The following is a 21,259-nucleotide window of genomic DNA, read 5'->3' on the forward strand; positions in this document are numbered from 1 at the left end:
TTTAAGTCTGGGAATTATGTGGTATCTATAATAATAATGGTTTTGTTTATGACCTTTTAAAATAAGCAGGTTAAAAGTGGGAAAAAATCAATTTTTCTGTTTTTGTCTGTGTGTAACAAAACAGCTTGTTTAAGCATGTCTGTTTTCTACAGAATGGACTAGGAGTTTTGAAGTTATGAAGAGGTATTTCATGGTTTTCTAGCTGAATGATTTCCTTAGTGTTATGCTGCAGATAAATAAATAACTCATGTTACATTGAGCCACTTACTTTCAGAAAATGTAGGTATTTCTTATAATTTTGAAAGCTTCCATATATATATATATAAGTAATATAAAATTATTCGTCTTTGAGGGCCTTATTCCCATTAACTTAGATTAGTGATCAGGCAGATTTTTATCTAACTTTTCCATTTCCCATCCACACTGTATAATGTTGAATCATCACTACTAAGTTGTAACCTGGATCTTTGGTCTTCCTTCTGTTTCTTTCAACATATGCAAGAGAAGCCGATAGCCAGAGGATTTGGTTCTCTGTCTACTTCTGGGTTTAACTGTCTCCCCAAGATAAGACTTTTACCGTATACCCTTTCAAATTCTGTCTATTCAACGCATCAGGAAAACTTGGGGGCAGTTACAGTTACATTTTCTCATAGTGCTTTAGGAAACAAAACAGCGTGGTAGCCAACTTTTCTGAGACTGGAGCTGTGTTCTTAACACTGTGTTAAGAGTAGTGAAGGAGGCCGATGAGCTGTCCAGGTGGGTTCCCTTGTCTTTGTGAGATTATGATATTCATGATGGTTACTGTCTTACGTTCATTCATGCAGTTTTGAAGCATTAGGTGCTTTACATGCTTCTCAGACCACTTGATATAAAATAATTCATCCAGTCCCTCCTGTGCTTCCCTGTCACATGTTCCTTCACTAACTTTTCTCCATTGTCTTTCCCACCATGTGACATTTGGAATAGTTATTTTTTAATTTTAGTGATATATTTGTTGTTTCCATATTAAATGTGAAAGGAAAGTTAATAATTTATTGTGTCTCATGGAATATATTTTATTTAAAGTAAAATACCTATCTTTTTTCCCTGTCTCTTGATCTCTCTTTCTCTGTCTTTTTCTCTGTCTCTCAGTCTCTCATAAACTTTTCACCATCATGCTTGCCATGGAGGCGACACTGCAAAGTGATATGATAGATTCCTGTTCTTTAGTACTGAATACGGTGAAGAAAGCCACACAAGATGTTTTCCCCCAAAATACTAATTACAACACGAATAATAGCAATAATCATGTATACTATATAGAATTAAGATTAATTGATGATTTAATACACAATATAAAGTGAGTGGTTTTAGAATTGGATATTTACCTCTCTGCTCTTGAAACAAGCTGCTCACATTTGAGTTTCAGTTTCATGTATAAAGAACTCATAATGCTATTATTTATGTGCCATAGGGCAGTGGTTCAGACTGCATAAAATCACACAATTGAAAATGTGCAACAAGCTAGAATATAGAATATCATGGAAAGTTTGGAGTTATACTTTCAGAGTTTTACTAAAGGATAAAAGCAGGACTCGCAAACGAGGGAGGTAACCGAGAGAAGCAGGCCAGATGGTTCTTATTGGCAACCTGGCAAACGGATCTCCTCTGAGGTGGCTGCCATTCACAAACCATTTTGAATACAATTGTCAGTTGCTTTCATGTTGAGAATGTGGACCCATGGAGCCACATCTTTTAGTTATTTAAGTCAGGAACCCACATTTTATATGAAACCTCCACATGTTAAAATGTCATACAATTAGTTTAAAGTGTTCATTCACTGTGCATACCAAAGCAACATACATGCAGGATGGATAAAAACCAGTCACTAAGGCTATGTCTGGGTTCCAAAACGTGCCTTAGGAGACACACAATGAATCAGATTCTACCAAACTACCAAATAAATTAAGCAGTGAGTCAAATCTAATAAGGACAACTATAACTTCATAGCTTAAATACAGTATTAATACTCAATTTAGTTTGTATTAGCAGTGATAATTTTATAAACCTCAACTATTAGTATGATATCACTTAGCAAAATTGTATAATATCTCCTTGATTTTAAGTAGTAGAGGAATAAACAAAGTAAGCGTCATTTAATATCAGGCTCAGTAAAGCAAAATACAAATTTATTAAATAAATCTACATAGTTAAAATTTGGTAACCTTGTTTCTTTTAATGCTTTGCATCTAAGTTGCCATTAATTTGTTTTTAAAATATAAATATAGATACTGACCTTGCAAGCAGTATAGAGAATCGGTATAGGCCTGGGCTCAAGTATCAGTTCACCACTTACTAGCATGTAACCACAGCCAGATTAATCTTTCTAAGTTTAAGTTTAATTTCCCCCTCTGTAAAATATTAATAAGATTGTAGTTTATCTACCTCATATAATTGTGAAGAGGTCGTTACACACTTCCCCCAGTGTCTCAATTAGTTGTGGTAATCGTCATTGTCACTATCATCGCAATATCCTTGTCATGATTATCTGTGGTCAGACTTCCTAGCCAGCCTCATTCTCTGAAACATAACTACAAGCATGAAAACAAGTAATAGTATTTTTTTCAGGAGCCAAAACGTGTACCATAATGTTTATGGATATTTGGTCATTGTTGTATCACACTATTTTTAAAAGGATGTCAAGCTGTGTTTTGGTAGAAGGACCAAATTAAGAACAATTGTGGAACTGACCAATTGTGATCAACATCTAACAGTATTGAGAAGTCACTGCTAAAAACAATGGAAGAAAGAGAAAATGCATCAAGGTCAGAAACCAAAACCGAATGCACAGCATTCTAAGGCCACTTAGGTGCAGCGGCAAACAGCTCCGCATAGTGTAATTGTCCCTCTGGGCATCGCTAGACTGCAGTATAGTGTAATAATTGATGATAATGAGTCTGAGTCATTAAAAAAAACTTCATGTTCGAAATTTCTTTTAAGATGCCAGGACAAAGCAAAATATATAATCCTTTGGGTGTATACTTAGTAATGGGATTGCTGAGTCAAATGATATTTCTAGTTACAGATCCTTGAGGAATTACCACACTGTCTTCCACAGGATTTTATTCTCAGAGCATTTACTCTAAATCAAAATTTTTTGTCTTTTTCAATAATGGAGTTAGGTGAAATTTTTTTCATGTAATGCGTAAGCTATTTTCTATAATATTGACTAGTTTATTGATTATGTGTTTAAAGTATTATTTCAACACGTAATCAGTAGTAAACAAATGTAAAAATCAGTTGAGAAACAAGATATTTTACATATTTTAGAGGTATTAAGTTTTTGAAATTTGGTGTATATTTTGCACTTAGAGCACATCTGAATTTGGATGTTAAGTTTTCATCAGAAATACTTGATATGTATTTAATATTCATAATTTTACAGCAAAAAGTTGATTCACCTACCTGAGTTATTTCAAACATACTTAAGTTTTGCAGTAATGGAAATGAGTGTCAGTTTTTGAATCTACATCAATATAAAATACAATTAAACATCCAGTTTTCCAGCCTCCCTAGCCAGGTTTCCAGGGCTCAGTAGCCCCATGTGAATTGCATTGAATGACACAGGTATAGCAAGTAGTCTATACACAGGTATACACAGGTATAGCAAGGCTCTTGCTGTTACGGCTTTGTAATCATTACACTGGGTAAATCTACATCCATTTATTGAGTTAGGTGGTTATAATAACATTTTATTTTTCAATAAACCCTTTTAGTAGCAATAAATTAAAAAAGTATATGTTTTATGAAAAGTACTAAATGTCTCTTTCTCAAGAAATTAGACATGTAACTTAAACAAAATAGTGACTAATTATTAATCAATTGCCAAGAATTGTTTTATACAACTATCAGTAAAATCACCAATTTGTCAGCCAGTAAACACATGTAAGTAATTATTCTGGCTTGTTTTTACCTCTCAAATATGACTCAGGCAGAAGTGAATTAGGATGAATGATTTAGTTGTATAAAATTTAGTTATCCTGGGATTAAGATGAGATAAATAATTTAGTAAGATAGTCTGTTGTTCATATATACATATATATGCAATTGTTCTTTCTCCTTTATATTTTAAAGGGTAGGCTATTTGCTTAAATGATGGGTAGAATATATAAATATGTGGTGAAATAGACTGTTCAATTGAGTTTTGTCATGAATTTTCCAAGAAGTTTCATTAATTAAATTTTGTAAATATGACATGATCATTTACATAGAGAAAACAATGTTAGCAGTAATGAAGAAACTCATTACTGGCTCTTTGGCATTTTGCCTAACTCTGATCAGAATTTTTGATTTCTATCATTTGCCATTCTTCCACAGTGATCACATGAATAAATCAGTTTTCAGATTTCCCAGAGCTCTTGCCCTCACTGTTAGAGTCCACAAGATTCCATCTAGGGTCTTCTTCATGTTCTTCTCTGTATGCTTTTCCTGAGTTCTCCTTCATGGCCACGATATTCATTCTTTCAAGAATTCAGTACCTTTTTGTTGTAGAGACTATGCTGCACCTGGTCACCTTGAAGAAGAGAAAGACATGGCCCCTTTTTCAGGAAATGAAAAGTCTAAAGAGGATGAAACACAATATGTGTGCTAATGCAACCCAGAGTGACGTATTGATAGTTGAAGACACATATAGGAGGGCCGCCTGAGTCTGAAAGGGGAGTGGAATTGTCAGGAAAGCCTCTGGAACAAATGGCCCCTCCCTATCTCTGATTTGGAGTGGGCAAGTCACGTAAACTCTCTCTGTCTGAGATTCTTCTTTAAAATACTAATTTAAAGGATGCCTACCTCATGGAGCTATTATAAGATTTAAAATATTAAAAATCTATGGCCAAGCAATGTGGCTCACTCCTATAATCCTAGCCTGTTGCCCCCTTTGGAGGCTTAGGTGGGAGGATCACTGGAGGCCAAGAGTTTGAAGTTACAGTGAGGTATGATTGCACCACTGCCCACTGCATTCCAGCCTGGGTGACAAAGTGGAAATGACAACAACAGCAGCAAATATATATATAATATATAATTTTCTTATAACAGTTCTTGGCATATTATAAAAATTAGTATTGTTTCTTTTAACTGCCATGGTTTATTCGAAAATTAGACTTCTCCGTTGAGCTCGAATTGATGTATCATATAAACAACACACATTCATTTAGCTGTTACAGTTCCTCCCCTCTTTATTTCACTTCCACGTGATTTTTCAAATCCAGGTTCTCTTTCTTACTCCCCACCTGTGTTAAAAATTCTGTTATTATTCACCTCCACTCTTTGTTCTCTTCCATGTGAGTATGTGTTTTATTATACCAGTTATTAGATTGCGTTATCATCATGTTTAGATTGCTTTTCTCCTTTATACTAAGCCAATAATACAAGTTTCAGCAGGGCAAAGACCATGTTTCTCTTGTTTCCCACTTGATTCCTCAGGACTGGAATGGTGCGAGACACATTTAAACACAGATTTGTAGAATGAATAAATAAATGAATACATTTATGCTAGTTCTTCCAAATTAGAATATAGATCTTACAATCCCCTTCCTTAAGCAAGTACCTCAGAACCTGCAAGAGAATAGAATGTCAAAAGTTTATCCAGATGAGTAGAAATGAAGCCCATTATTTTTTGAAGTAATACTTTTTGAATAGTTTAGGTCCTTTTATACGCAGATGTAGAAAATGGTGTTTCAGTTCATTCACGAAATAACAGTGGCATCCTGGTTTATTATAGCTCTTTGTGCCATTTAACTTGTTTGGGAAAACGGGAAATAATCCACCAAGGAGGAAGGTTCACAGGAAATCAGGAAGTGTGGTAGATGAAGGTGTTCAGTGCTCAAATACAGTTGGAACACCCCACATTAAGTCCAATTCAGCACATTTCTTTAGGATTTCTCAAAATTCTTGGGATCTAATTAGCTCATATGCATTTTGAATCTCCAAGTAAGTGCTATACAATAATACTTCATTTTTCAAATGTATTTGACCTTGAAGCACTTTAAATGAGTCTGAACATGGCTTAAGGGGTTTTCAAGGATCTGGCTCTAGTTTCATCTTGACATCCTTTTTCTCTTGCTTACTAAGCTCTAGCCACTCTAGTGCTTTTCCTGCACTGAGGCTGTTGTACATGGTTTTTTTGGGGGCCTGGAGTGTTTCCCTGGTATCCATCTCCTGTTTGTTTTCTGGTCCTCAGTGTAAAAGCCCCTTCCCTTATCTTCACCAGTCTAAAATCAGTTTGTCGGGAATGCTTGCTCAAGGCTTCCTCTTTTTATCCTTCACTTATTTATAATCTGTAGTTAAAAGCTGTGATTGTATTTGCATTTTATATTCTGAAATACTTACAATTTACCTATTTTTCTTTTGATTTTTACCTTTAGGAGCTATTCCATTGCATAAGCGTACATATGTAAATTCTGTGCTATAAACATTGTTAATGGTCATTTTACTTTTGTTTTGTAAAGAATATCCTGTTTGAACCTTATGTCCTTGAAAGAAAATGACATTTTTTACGACTACCTTAACCAATACAGATATAGTGATGATAGCATGAACTAGTGAGGGGATGAAATTAGAATAGATGCGCTCTGGCATTCAGGCTCTGCTGTTTCTGAGCTATGAGCTGCTCCTTACTGAGCAGTGCTGGCATTGTTTTGTTGTTTACTTGATTGAAATCTTACCACCCCTAAACTAACATCAACATGTAGTACTATTTATTTACAACATACAAGTTAAGGAAATGAAGTCTCTTTATGGTTATTTCCTCTAGCAGAAGATAATAGTGCAACCTGCTTCAGTAATTGCACTTTTTAAAATAAAACACAATTTCAGCCTTTCCTCATCAGCCCATCAGAAGCTTCTCTGGCTGCCTTTCTTCCTCTCCTTCTCATTCTTTCTCATTCCCTTTCCCTTTCTCCCCATACTCCAATAGATATCAGCTGCACATTTGGTGACTAAGCTTTGTGATATTTGAAAGAAGATAGCCAAAAACCAAAAATGAAAGTCAGGGGTCAGGCGTGGTGACTCTCCTGTAATCTCAGCACTTTGGGAGGCTGAGGTCGCAGAATCGCTTAAGCACTGGAGTTTAAGACCACCCTAGGTAACATAGCGAAACCCTGTCTCTACAACAAAGTTAAAATGAAATTACCTGGGCATAGTGGTGCATGCCTGTAGTCTTTGATACTTGGGAGGCTGAGATGGGAGGATTGCTTGAGCCCAGGAGTCTGAGGCTGCAGTGATCTGTGATCATGCCACTGCACTCCAGCCTGGGCAACAGAGTGAGACACAGTCTAAAACAAAAAAAAAAAAAAAAGAAAAAAAAGTCGAGGATTTTATTTTTTATTGGTACTTATCAATTTTAGGAAAGACGTAAGGGAATAGTTGTCTCTATGTTCTTTCTAAAAGTCTTAATTTGCCGACTCCAGGTGCCTCCAGTGATTGAAGTGTAAAATATTAAAAGAGCTTAGCCAATTCAAAAGTAGGAATGTCAGACTCAAATATCCTGAGAATAAGCTATCAGTAGTGTCTAGAGTCTTAGATAGTATTCTCTTAACTGATAAAGACCCGAAAATATCTCCTATCAAGGCAGGAGTGAAGCATTCTATTCTTGGTTTCTTTGTTTTTCTTCCCTCCGCTGCCTCCCTCCCTCTCCCTCTCCTTCTCCCTCTCCCTTTCTGTCTCCCCCTCATCCCCCTCCCCCTCCCCCTCCCTAATAACAAGGGCAGGCAGGATTCCGAGGCAGGGAGGGATGTGAATCTATGTCAGGAAAAGTGTAGCCGTGGTTTTATTTTAGGGCCCTACTCTTTGTCTTCCCTGTGGTTGGCTCTTTTCCCTGCTGCACTGATTATTTTAGCAGGTAGAAAAAAGTGGCTGCTGCTAGAAAGTTTCCTTAAGAAATGTGAATATTTTAGGCTATTTGAGCATAAATGTAGCTAATTCAGACACACTGGGAACAAACCAGAAGGAGACTTGGTTCTTTTCCACTCTTTCTGGAGGATGCATTAACATCCCGTAGAAAGTGGAGATCTGCTTCTTGTATTGTGTGTGTTTTTAAGTTATGTTACCTTACAGATATGAACTAGCTCATGTAAATATCCACTAGGTTATTTTCTTACCATTTATTTACATGTTGTGTGTGTGTGTATGCATGTGTGTGTATCACATCTAAAGTCCAAAAGTTTACACCCGTTGATCATATATTATTTAATATTTTGGTTTTTTGCTGATAACTGCAATTCATAATCTCAACACACCTAACATTTATAGACAATCAGGCAAGAATATACATTTCTAGACTGTGCAAGTGGGAGGTTTAGTTTAAAAATAGGTATGAAATACTCTGTTTCTGTATTACATATATGACTATTACATGTTAGGAGCAGGAGGCTTTATAAACAAATGTTGATGCCTAAGTAATATGCTTGTGAGAATCCTGGTATGCTTAGGCTTTGTGTCTTCACCCAAATCTCATCTTGAATTGTAATCTCCACAATCCCCATAATCTCCACATGTCAAAGGAGAGACCAGGTGGAGGTAATTGGCTCTTGGGGGCAGTTTCCCCCATGTTTGCTCATGACAGTGAGTGAGTTCTCCCAAGATCTGATGGTTTTATAAGGGGCTTGTCCTTCTTCGCTCGGCACTTCTCTTTCCTGCCGCCTTGTGAAGAAGGTGCGTTGCTTCCTCTTCACCTTCTGCCATGATTGTAAGTTTCCTGAGGCCTCCCCAGCCATGTGTAACTGTGAGTCAATTAAACCTTCTTCCTTTATAAATTACCCAGCCTCGGGTAGTTCTTTATAGCAGTATGAAAAGGGACCAATACAGATCCTATATTAAAAATAAGTCTGGGTCAGGCACTGTGGCTCATGCTTATAATTTTCGTACTTCGGGAGGTCAACACAGGAAGATTGCTTGAGGTCAGGAGTTCAAGAGCAGCCTGGGCAACTTAGTGAGACCCCATCTTTATAAAAGAAAATGAAAATAAAATAGCCAGGTATGATGGCTCTTACCTGAAGTCCCAGCTACTCAGGAGGCTGAGGCAGGAAGATCGCCTGAGCCCAGGCAACCTGGAGGCTGCAGTGAGGCCAGGAGGTGTCAGTGAGCCATGTTCGTGCCACTATACTCCAGCCTTGGTGACAGAGTGAAACCCTGTCTCAAATAATAATAATAATAATGTCTGGCATACGACAGATGCTAAATTAGCTAATTTAACAAAAGTTTGAGGACCTACTGGATACCCAACCTTCCTGAACCCTGGGAATGAAGCAGTGAAGAAAACAGATGAGACACCAAGCCTCAGAGCCCTATACTTTGGTGAGGAAGACTGACAATGCAAAGTGCATTTCTAGGTAGCAGCAAGTACTATGAAGAAAAAGGCAACCCGCCAGAAAGATTCAGTGTTGTGTTGTAAAGTGGCTTCTATTGGTGTGTGGTCAAGATAAGCACTCTGAAAAGGTGATATTTAAGCAGAGACCTGAATGAAGTGACGTACAATATCATATTCTGAGAATAAGCCAACAGTGAGCAGAAAAGCAATTGTGAAGTCCCTGCAGGGGGAATGGGGGTGGGTGTGTTGAAAGGAAGGCCAGGGAGATATAGATTGGTAAGTGAGGGAAAATTTCAGGAGACTCCAGAGAATTTGGCAGTTGTCAGATCATATAAAACCTTGTAGGCCCTTGTAAGGAGATACGATTTTCTTCTGTTTTATTCAGTTTATTCTGTGTTTGATCGGGAGCTGTTTTAACAGCTTTTTAAAGATTTGGATCAGGGAAATGGTATGACATTACTGAAAAAGATCTTTTTTTTTTTTTTTTATTCTAGAAGGAAGAGCGATGTTGGGCAGATGTACAACTGGTGGGCAGATTTAAGATGTTTGTGTTGCGAAAGTCCAGTGAGAAGCTGTCTTAGATCAGTGCAGTAACATCAGGGGCTTTAATAATTAATTAAATTAAACATGGAGTGCATGTTTAAAGTATAACTGATAAAAACAAAAACAAACAAAAACAAAACAAAACAAAACTTGCTGAGTGATTGGTTGTATATGAGGGGAATTAACTCTTAAGGTTTTGACCAAGAGGTAAATAGGCCTCTGAAAATGGAACTTCTGGCATAAGGCACACTGTAGCCATTCACAGATCCATGGGGAACTGGGAGGAGAAGGATTTGGGGGAAAATCAAGAGGTTAGTTTTGGATATCACAAGTGTGAGATGCATGTTTGCTATATAAGTGGAGATATTGAGTAGGCACTTAAAAATATAAGCCTGGAATTAGCCGGGCGCGGTGGCTCACGCCTGTAATCCCAGCACTTTGGGAGGCAGAGACGGGCGGATCACGAGGTCAGGAGATCAAGACTATCCTGACTAACACGGTGAAACCCCGTCTCTACTAAAAATACAAAAAATTAGCTGGGCGTGGTGGCGGGCGCCTGTGGTCCTAGCTACTCGGGAGGCTGAGGCAGGAGAATGGCGTGAACCCGGGAGGAGGAGCTTGCAGTGAGCTGAGATCGCGCCACTCACTCCAGCCTGGGTGACAGAGCGAGACTCCGTCTCAAAACAAATACATAAATAAATAAATAAAATAATAATAATAATAATAATAATAATGATAATATAAGCTTGGAATTTAGTGGAGCAGTTCGGACTGGCAATTTGAGTCAGAAATCATCTGTTTTTAAAAGGCACTCAAAGCAATGAGCTTGTATCAGATCATCTGAAGAGTGTGTGTGAAGAAAGGTGTGGTTGAGCTGCTGAGCCCCAAGTTACTCTAATATAAAGAGGCCAGGAAGAAAATCAGAAGCTGGGAGCTAAGAAGATAAAGAAGGATATGCAGGTGAAATGGGAGGACCTATTTAAATGAGCATGTTTTGGAAGGAGTTAGTGCTCAAAATGCCAACTGCATTTGCAGAGTTTAATTTAGATGAGGATTGAGAATTGACCATTGATTTAGCATGATGGTCATTTATTTGGACTCAAAATGGTTTTGTTGGAATGGTTGGGCTGAAATTCTGATTCAGATGGGTTAAGAAGAAAATGGAAAGTAAGAAAGTGAAGGCAGAACGTGTGGAAAAGTTTTATGTATAGAGAGAGGATATTCTTTAAAAAGCAGTAGAAAAGTGGGTTTGTTAACTGGAATGGAGGTCAAAAGTCAAAAAGTTTCTTTTAAGGTAGGTGATAGTTCAGCTGATGGGATTGAGCTGATAGAGAGGGTTCCTAGAAAAATGCAGGGGTAATTTATCTGATATAATAAAAAAGTAGGTGAAATACATTGGTTTTATGAAGGGAAAGAGGTAGATATGATTGGGTGTTGATGTTTTTTAATTGCTTCCATTTTCTCATTTAAATAAAAGGCAAGGTCATCCAGTTTTAGTGAAGGAGGGAGAGGTATTGGAAATTCCAGGTGAGAGGAAGTATGGTATTGTCCACTGCAAGAGTGGGAGAGTAGTTCACTAAGGCAATGTGATAGGATTCCTTAGGGATCAAATTTAACTAAGGGTGGAATTATGCTAGGACTAGGAGAGTGATCTAAAGGAATGATTAGGGTAGTAGACCATGAGAATTCTAATTTGGATAAGCATGTACAGGACAGCCGAAGAAGGATAGTAAGTGCAAAAGATGTGGTTAGGAGTAATTTTCTCTTGGGGGCTGAGGAATTGTTGGATGAGATGCTGAATATTTTGGCTTATGGAGCAGCCTTATAAGGAGACCAAAGCATGCTGTGACTTCCCTTAAGTCACACCCAGGGCTCTTTGAAAGCGAGAGGAGGGCAGTCTCTTAAGATCCCCTCAAAAATGTTTGAATGACAGTGGTGTTTTGCCATTTCCTTACATTTTCATATACTTAACTTTTTCGAAATGGTAACGACAATAAAAAGTTCCACGATTTTCTAGGTCGAATCTATTAAATTATAGTATTAAATAATAAGCCACAGCAGGAGGTATAATTATAAGGCAACCTTGAGAGACAATTGATTCGAATACACTCAATCCATCACCAAATGTATTCTCCAAAGTGTTACCAGAGTAAGCTTTCTTAAATGCAAATTGGACATGTGACTCACAAATGTAAAACATTCAGTGCTGTCTTTTCTGTTGCTTATAATAGAATAACTGAAACTGGGTAATTTATAAAGAAAAGGAATTTATTTCTTACACTGATAGAGACTGAGAACTCCAAGATCAGGGGCCCACCTCTGTGAGGTCCTTCTTGCTGATGGCGTCTTCCTGCAGAGTTCCTAGGTGTTGCTGTCCTCTCATATACTGAGTCTCTGTGACTTTACACATGACATTTCCTTTCATTTGGAATGCACTCCCTCCTCTACTTTGCTTTATGGACTATCTTATATTTTAAGACCAGATATCTTTCTTATCTTACAAGAAACTTTCATGGAAGATCTCCTGTCCTCATCCTCATTCCTGCCTGGTTGACATTCATCCCTGCCACCTCATTACAACTCAGTCAGGACTTCCCCTTTTTATTTAAATACTGTTTAAGTATAATCTACTTAAATCTAATACTGTATAAAGTACAATTCCCAAAAAAATCCTCCCCATTTTAGTCTTTTTGCTGGACCACATGTCATTTCAGTGACTTGCCTTTTGGCTTTATTTCCATAGCATATGCTTGCTCTCAAATAAATGCTTGTTAACTATTCGAATTATTTCTAAAATAAAAGTATTTATACAAGTGCTCTTTAAATTTCATATATTTAAACAAGATGGTCTGCCATTAATTTTGGCTTTTGTTATTAAAAATTATTTCCATGTCTTGGGAGGCCGAGGTGGGTGGGTCACGAGGTCAGGAGTTCAAGACCAGTCTGGCCAACAGAGTGAAACCCTGTCTCTATTAAAAATATTTTAAAAAATGGCCCGGCATGGTGGCAGGTGCCTGTAATCCCAACTACTCAGGAGGTTGAGGCAGGAGAATCGCTTGAACCCAGAAGGTGGAGGGTGCAGTGAGCAGAGATCACACCACTGCACTCCAGCCTGGACAACAGTGTGAGACTCTGTCTCAAAAAACAAAAAAAATTATTTCCATGTCAAAAATAATTCAGTCGTCTCATGCTATCATATATGACAGCCTTTTAAATTGCTATGTTTTATATCATTGATTTAATTTACTTTCCTGAGCAATTTATGAAAGCAATATTTTTAAATAAAAATTATGATTTATTTTTTAATATATTAACTAATTTGCAAAGTAAATTTTTTTAAAGCATGGAGATATTTTAGCTTATAAATTTATATATTTTTTAATGGTGATGACATTTTAATGCTACACTTTTTAACTTATTATGAAAAGTTTTACTCTAAGAGATCTACAAAAAAGTAAAAAGAAAAACTTCATTTCAAATGTAAAATGGTGTTTTGTTTCCTCACATTAAAATGCATTTTAAAATGTCAAAATAAATGTGAAAAGCCAAAATTAAATCTCTTGGTCATATTTTTGAAAAGTGATAATTCTTTCTATTTTAATTAAGTCCCTAAAGAATTTTTGAATGTGAATGTCTCCAACCTAGAGGATAATTTTAAAACAATTATATACATAATTATTTGCTTTATAATTTTCTTCCATCCCACATAGTCATAATTTGAGCCTCTATTTTAATGAGCCCCCATGAAATGATGTGTTGTGTTAAATAATTTCCAACCTCCCATTTTATTTTCTCTTGATTAATGGAATCAATAAACAATTTATATTAAAATGCAAATGTAGACATATACACTCAAATGAAATAAATAATCTAATTGTCAGTTTAAAAAAATTAGCATGATAACCTATAGTTGTGCCCTTAATATATGTGAAATATGTTTCTTTTTATTCTAATTTCAACATGGACAGATATAGCAGAAGACCATAAAACCATTTCGTTCCATCTAAGTGAGAAAATCGTAGATTATCTTAACATATATGTATGTGTAGATATATTTGCAAGATAAACTTGGATCAAGTTCATAAAGACTTGGATAATATGAAGGACAATTTTTTTTATAGAACGGATACTACATGCACAGTTTAGCCATGATGCTGAGGGTCTGCAAAATATTGTTGTTATTCTTCTTTTTATAGGGCAGAGACAAATGCTAAATATATCAATATTAGTGATGATTTTACCAGAGATTCCTTTTAAAAAATAAATGAATGAAAATTACATGTTCCTTGCAATAGATGACAAAATTATATAGTAATTTTCTACATGTTTGCATTATTTTGATATAATTTAGAGTCATTTTTAAAAAAAGAATCTCATATATATAAGTTCAAAGATTTCCAAAAGTATATTAGGTACAGTGTCTTTTCTGGGTGTGTAGCAGTTTTTCAGGCTGAGAAAATGACTGATGAGTAGATTTATGAAGAGCAAATATCGGTAAAGGAACATCAATACCTTTAGCTCTACTCTTAATTTTTCAAGTAAGTATGCAAGTAACTAAGTAATTCTCCTTTTTCAAGGACTTACTCTACATGTGTAATATGAGAGGTGGTCTAAATTCATTTCTAACCTCTTAATACAAAGGGAGATTCAGGATAGGATATGCATCCTCAATGAAATTTCTGATCTGTGAGAGAAAAGTGAAGCAAAAATGCCAAGGTGAACTGGAATGTGAGGAAACAGGTCCTGATTTAGAATGTCAAAGGCGAAAGAAACTTCTCACTGCCATTCAAAGTTGATTCCTCTTTGTCCTGCCTAAAAATTAACATGATAAATGATCCTCTTCAATGGAATCATGTAGAATCATGGAGTGTGGAGTTGAGTTTTCTGAGGTCAACTAGGGATCACATCTTTAGTTTTTTTTCATGGTTTCTAATTATCTGCAAGCTTTTTGGAAAACAGTTTGAGAGTACTTATGTTAATAAGTCCTAGAGCGTGATCATTGAATTATTAAATATAAGGTAATTTATTCTAAGGCTGTAGGCCTACTATAAGTTAAAAATACTTTGTGCATTAAGATATTTCTTACAAGTTTATTAATTAGAAAACAGTAAAGATATTCTAGAATGATGGGCAAATTAAGACATTCTAAGACGAACGAAAACTAAAATAAATTATTTCCAGCACACTTATCCTAGAATGGTTAATTGAAATTCCATGAAATAGAAAAGGAAAAATGAAAAGAGTAAAAATATGGCTAAATACAATAAAGTTTCCTTCTCTTTAATTGTTAACTTATGTCACTGTGCAGACATCAAAATAATAGTAAAAGAATACTAGGAATAACTCTACATACGTACATTTGGTAATTTAGATGAAATGGATCTATTTCTTAAAAAACACTACCACAACTCACCGAATCTGAAATATTATAATTACCTTGTAACTATTAATAAAATTTAATTTGTAATTTAAAAGCATGTAGCATAGGAAAACCTACATGTACAAGTATTTTCAATGGACAATTTTCTGAAACATTTGAAGAAGAATTCACACTAATTTAATACAGTTTCTTCCAGAAAAGAGAAAAAGAAGGAACACTACCCAATTCATGAAGCCAGTATTGCCCTAATATTAGAACTAGATAAAGGAAGTAATAAGAAGATAACTACAGGTCAATATTCCTCATGAATTAGAGGCAAAATTCTTAAGATATTTCAAATACAATTCAGCAATATATAAAAATTATATACTATAAACAAGTAAGGTTTATTCTAGAAATGTTAAGCTTGTTTTGTATTTAAAATCCCAACATAGTAATAAGTTAAAGAAGAAAAAAATTATCATAATAGTTGATGCAGAGAAAGTATTTTGCCAAATTAGGCTGGGCTCGGTGGCTTGCGCCTGTAATCCCAGCACTTTGGGAGGCCGAGGCGGGTGGATCCCGAGGTCAGGAGATCGAGACCATCCTGGCTAACACGGTGAAACCCCGTCTCTACTAAAAATACAAAAAATGAGCCGGGCGTGGTGGCGGCGCCTGTGGTCCCAGCTCCTCGGGAGGCTGAGGCAGGAGGATGGCGGGAACCCGGGGGGCGGAGCTTGCAGTGAGCCAAGATGGCGCCTCTCACCCCAGCCTGGGCCACAGAGCCAGACTCCGTCTCAAAAAAAAAAAAAAAAAAAAAAAAGAAAGTATTTTGCCAAATTAAACACCCATTTGAAATAAAATGATTCAGGGTAATAGGAACAGCAAGGAACTATCAAGTCTTAATAAAGAAGATCTATTAAAAACTGAAATGTAACAATATACTTAGTGGCTAAAGTCTAAATTCTTTCTAACTTTGGGAACAAGACAAAGATGTGCACTATCACCATTCTTATTTAACACAGTGCTGGGAATTCTGGCTAATGAAATAAAGCCAAAAATAAATAAAAAGAAAAGGAAATAAGACAGAGATCAAAATGGATAAATAAAACTTTCTCTTTTTAGTTGACATGATTGTATATAGAGAATATAGAAAAGACCAAGGAATCTAAACAAAACCCCTCTAGAATTTAATAAATGAGATGAGCAAGGTTGCAGTACACCAGAAAACTATTTAAAAAGCAATTGAATTGTATTTCTATATACTAGTAATTAACAAGTGATTATTAAAATTAAAAAATATACTATTTATAAACACTTGTTCTCTCCCTCCTTCTCTCTTTCCCTTCCTGCATCCCTCTCTTCATGTTTTTTCTGTCTTAAAAGAAGTAGTAAGATGAAAATCCAATAAAATATGTATGGGAATGTATAATGAAAACTATAAAACACTGATGAAAGGAGAAAATTTTAAGTAAATGGAGATGCATATTGTGTTCATAGATTGGACAACTCAAAGTAATAAAGATGTCATTTTTCTCCAAATCAAAAGCTGTTTAAGACAATTCCTATCAAAATCTTGAACGACATTTTTATAGATGTAGCCATAGAGATTATTTCAAAATTGTATGGTAAGACAGACATTAGACCACTTAAAACAATCTCGTGTAAGTGGAATAAAGTGGGAGGAATCAGTCTCCCCAATTTTTAGTCTCATATAGTTACAGTAATCAAGACTGTATGGTATCAGTGAAAGGATAGACAAATTGATGGAACAGAATAGACAACCCAGAAATAGACATACACAAATGTCCATGACTAATTTTTGACAAAAGTACGAAAGCATTTCAGTGGAGGAATGATAGACTTTTCAACAAATGATACCAGACCTGTTGGACATCCATAGAAATAAGCTTCAACCTAAATTTTCTACCTTATGCAAAAGTTTACTAAAATAGATTATGGATTAACACGTAAAATGTGAAATTGGAAAAATTTTAGAAAAACAAAACTGGAGAAAATCTTCAGCCGTAGGATTAGTCAAAGAGTTCTTAGACTTGACATAAGAATACTGTCAATACAAGGAAAAATTGATAAATTGGACTACTTCAAGATTGTGATTAAAGTTATTGTTAAGGTGATGAAATGACAAGAAGCACAAACTCAGAGAAAATGTTTGCAAAGCGCGTACCCAAAGAGGTCTCAAATCCACAATATATAAATGTGTCAAAACGCCACAGTTAAAATAATCATAAAATGGTGAGTAAACGGAATATATAGATAGATGGCCAATAAGCAGATGGAAATATATTCGACATCATTAGGGAAATGGATATTACGACTACAATGAGATATCACTACGTATCTATCAGACTGCTAAACTTAAAATAGTAACTACACCAAATGCCGGGGGAGGATTCAAGAAGACTGGATCATTCTTGGCGTGCGTGTAAAATACTATACTCACTCTGCAAAACAGTGTAGTAGTTTCTTGTAAAACTACATATGCAACTGTCGTACATGCCAGCAAGCAGTTGCACTGCTGAGTATGTATTCCAAATAAATTAAAACTTTTTTCACACAAAAACATACACTTAAATGTTCATTGCAACTTTATTCATCATAGCCAGTACCTGAAAACAACCCACTTGTTCTTCAGTGTATTAAACAGAGTGTAGTACATCCATATCATGGAGTGCTACTCAGCAATAAAAATGAGTAGACACACAGCTTGAATGAATCTCCAGAGGATTATGTGGAGTAGCAAAAGCTCGTCCCCAAAGGGACATATTCCATTTTGTTTAATCCCATTTGTATATCATTCTTGTAGTGACAAAGAAATAGAGAAAAAATTAGTGTTTTCCAGGGTTAAGGGTAGTGGTGAGAAAACAGGAGTGCTTAAGGACAAGAAGAGGATTCCTTCTAGTGATACAATTGTTCTGTGTCTTGGCTGTATTGGTGCCAATATCCTGGCTGTGGTATTGTACCATAGTTTTCCAGATGTTATTTAGGGAAAATGGGTAAAGTGAACACAGTACCCCTCTGTATCATTTCTCATAACTGCATATACATCTACAGCTTTCTCAAGATCAAAAGGTTAAGAATTTAGGTTTGGCATACAAATTCTAAAGCAGCTGGAAGAAAATATACCCAAGGTTAATAATGATTTAAGTATTCCCTCTTGACAGCATTTGGCAGTAGTCTTCGTTTTCAAAAACCTATTGACATAGCTAATACGTTTTCAAATAGAGTATTTTTAAAACAAAACAAAAACTTTTTTTTTTTTTTTTTTTGAGAAAAAAATCTCATTCTGTAACCTGTACTGGAGTACAGCTCACTGTAGCCTTGAGCTCCTGGGCCCTGGGCTCAAATGGTTCTCCCACCTCAGACTCCCAAGTAGCAGGAACACAGGCACATGCCATCACACCTAGCTAATTTTCCTTATTTATTAATTTATTGAGATGGAACGTTACCCTGTCTTCCAGGCCGGAGTGCAATGGTGCGATCTTGGCTCACTGCAACCTCCACCTCCTTGGTTCAAGCGATTCTCCTGCCTCAGCCCCCCAAGTAGCTGGGATTACAGGCATGCGCCACCATGCCTGGCTAATTTTTTGTATCTTTAGTAGAGAAGGGTTTTCACCATGTTGGCCAGGCTGGTCTGGATCTCTTGACCTTGTGATCTGCCCGCCTCGGCCTCCCAAAGTGCTGGGATTATGGGCGTGAGCCATGGCGCCGATTTTCCTCATTTTTTTGTAGAAAAGAAGTCTCAAATTCCTGGGCTCAAGCAATACTCCCCACCCCAGGCCCCGCCTCGGCCTCCCACAGTGTTGGGATTGCAGGCATGAGCCACCATGTCTGGCCTCAAATAGATTCTTAAAAAGCAACTTGTATTTTAATTTAGTCAAACCAGGGACATCTGCTGCTTATGCAATCACTTAGAACATCAATGCCAATTAAGAATATTTTGATTCAGAACTAATCTTCAATTTCACAGTTCAGAAATTATGATAGGGTTTTTTTTCCCCCTTAGATTAGATTGAGCTATAGGGGACACACACTAAATTTATAGAGAAAGAATTTTAAAAATTGTCGATCTAATAATATTAGATGAGATCGATGCTTTAAAAGTAATTGTGAACCAAGAGTGGTGGTGTGCACCTGTAGTCCCAACTACTTGGGAGGCTGAGGCAGGAGGATCACTTGAGCCCCGGAGTTTCAGGCTGCAGTGAGCCATGATTACACCACTGGACAACAGAGCCAGATCCTAACTCTAAAAAAACAAAAACGGTAACTCAGATATTGTTCCAGAGTTTGTGAATGCAATCAGTAGTTTTAAGGGTTTTGTGTGTGTTTGTGTACACATTTAGTTTTATTCTAACAAAGCAACTTGTACACTTTCAATGTTTAAAACTGAGCACCATCTTTCCTTTCCAGTGAAACAAAGAGAAAATTTAAAAATAAACAAGAAGAAAATTACAATAGAGAATGTCAATACCAAATAAGATCCTACAGGTTCTGCTGATTCTCCCATTGAGTGGCAGGGCTCAAGTCATCATTAGGAGAGAATTTATTTTAAAAGTGTCATCTTCATGATTGTATATTTAGAAAACCCCATTGTCTCAGCCCAAAATCTCCTTAAGCTGATAAGCAACTTCAGCAAAGTCTCAGGATACAAAATTAATGTGCAAAAATCACAAGCATTCTTATACACCAGTAACAGACAAACAGAGAGCCAAATCAGGAATGAACTTCCATTCACAATTGCTTCAAAGAGAATCAAATACCTAGGAATCCAACTTACAAGGGATGTAAAGGACCTCTTCAAGGAGAACTACAAACCACTGCTCAGTGAAATCAAAGAGGACACAAACAAATGGAAGAACATACCATGCTCATGGATAGGAAGAATCAATATCGTGAAAATGGCCATACTGCCCAAGGTAATTTATAGATTCAATGCCATCCCCATCAAGCTACCAATGAGTTTCTTCACAGAATTGGAAAAAACTGCTTTAAAGTTCATATGGAACCAAAAAAGAGCCCGCATCTCCAAGACAATCCTAAGTCAAAAGAACAAAGCTGGAGGCATCACGCTACCTGACTTCAAACTATACTACAAGGCTACAGTAACCAAAACAGCATGGTACTGGTACCAAAACAGAGATATAGACCAATGGAACAGAACAGAGTCCTCAGAAATAATACCACACATCTACAGCCATCTGATCTTTGACAAACCTGAGAGAAACAAGAAATGGGGAAAGGATTCCCTATTTAATAAATGGTGCTGGGAAAATTGGCTAGCCATAAGTAGAAAGCTGAAACTGGATCCATTCCTTACTCCTTATACGAAAATTAATTCAAGATGGATTAGAGACTTAAATGTTAGACCTAATACCATAAAAATCCTAGAGGAAAACCTAGGTAGTACCATTCAGGACATAGGCATGGGCAAAGACTTCATGTCTAAAACACCAAAAGCAACGGCAGCAAAAGCCAAAATTGACAAATGGGATCTCATTAAACTAAAGAGCTTCTGCACAGCAAAAGAAACTACCATCAGAGTGAACAGGCAACCTACAGAATGGGAGAAAATTTTTGCAATCTACTCATCTGACCAAGGGCTAATATCCAGAACCTACAAAGAACTCAAACAAATTTACAAGAAAAAAACAAACAACCCCATCAAAAAGTGGGCAAAGGATATGAACAGACATTTCTCAAAAGAAGACATTCATACAGCCAACAGACACATGAAAAAATGCTCATCATCACTGGCCATCAGAGAAATGCAAATCAAAACCACAATGAGATACCATCTCACACCAGTTAGAATGGCGATCATTAAAAAGTCAGGAAACAACAGGTGCTGGAGAGGATGTGGAGAAATAGGAACACTTTTACACTGTTGGTGGGATTGTAAACTAGTTCAACCATTATGGAAAACAGTATGGCGATTCCTCAAGGATCTAGAACTAGATGTACCATATGACCCAGCCATCCCATTACTGGGTATATAC

At 36.4% G+C, this 21,259-nt stretch overlaps 1 protein-coding gene across 2 annotated transcripts in view; it reads left to right on the plus strand.

The window, feature by feature from the left end:
* Positions 1 to 21,259, plus strand: part of LOC105485529 (1,4-alpha-glucan branching enzyme 1) — a 264,234-nt gene that overhangs the window by 120,520 nt on the left and 122,455 nt on the right. The gene's annotated exons all lie outside the window — the stretch shown is intronic.

Source organism: Macaca nemestrina, chromosome 2, assembly GCF_043159975.1.
Source record: "Macaca nemestrina isolate mMacNem1 chromosome 2, mMacNem.hap1, whole genome shotgun sequence".
Classification (NCBI taxonomy): Eukaryota; Metazoa; Chordata; class Mammalia; order Primates; family Cercopithecidae; genus Macaca; species Macaca nemestrina.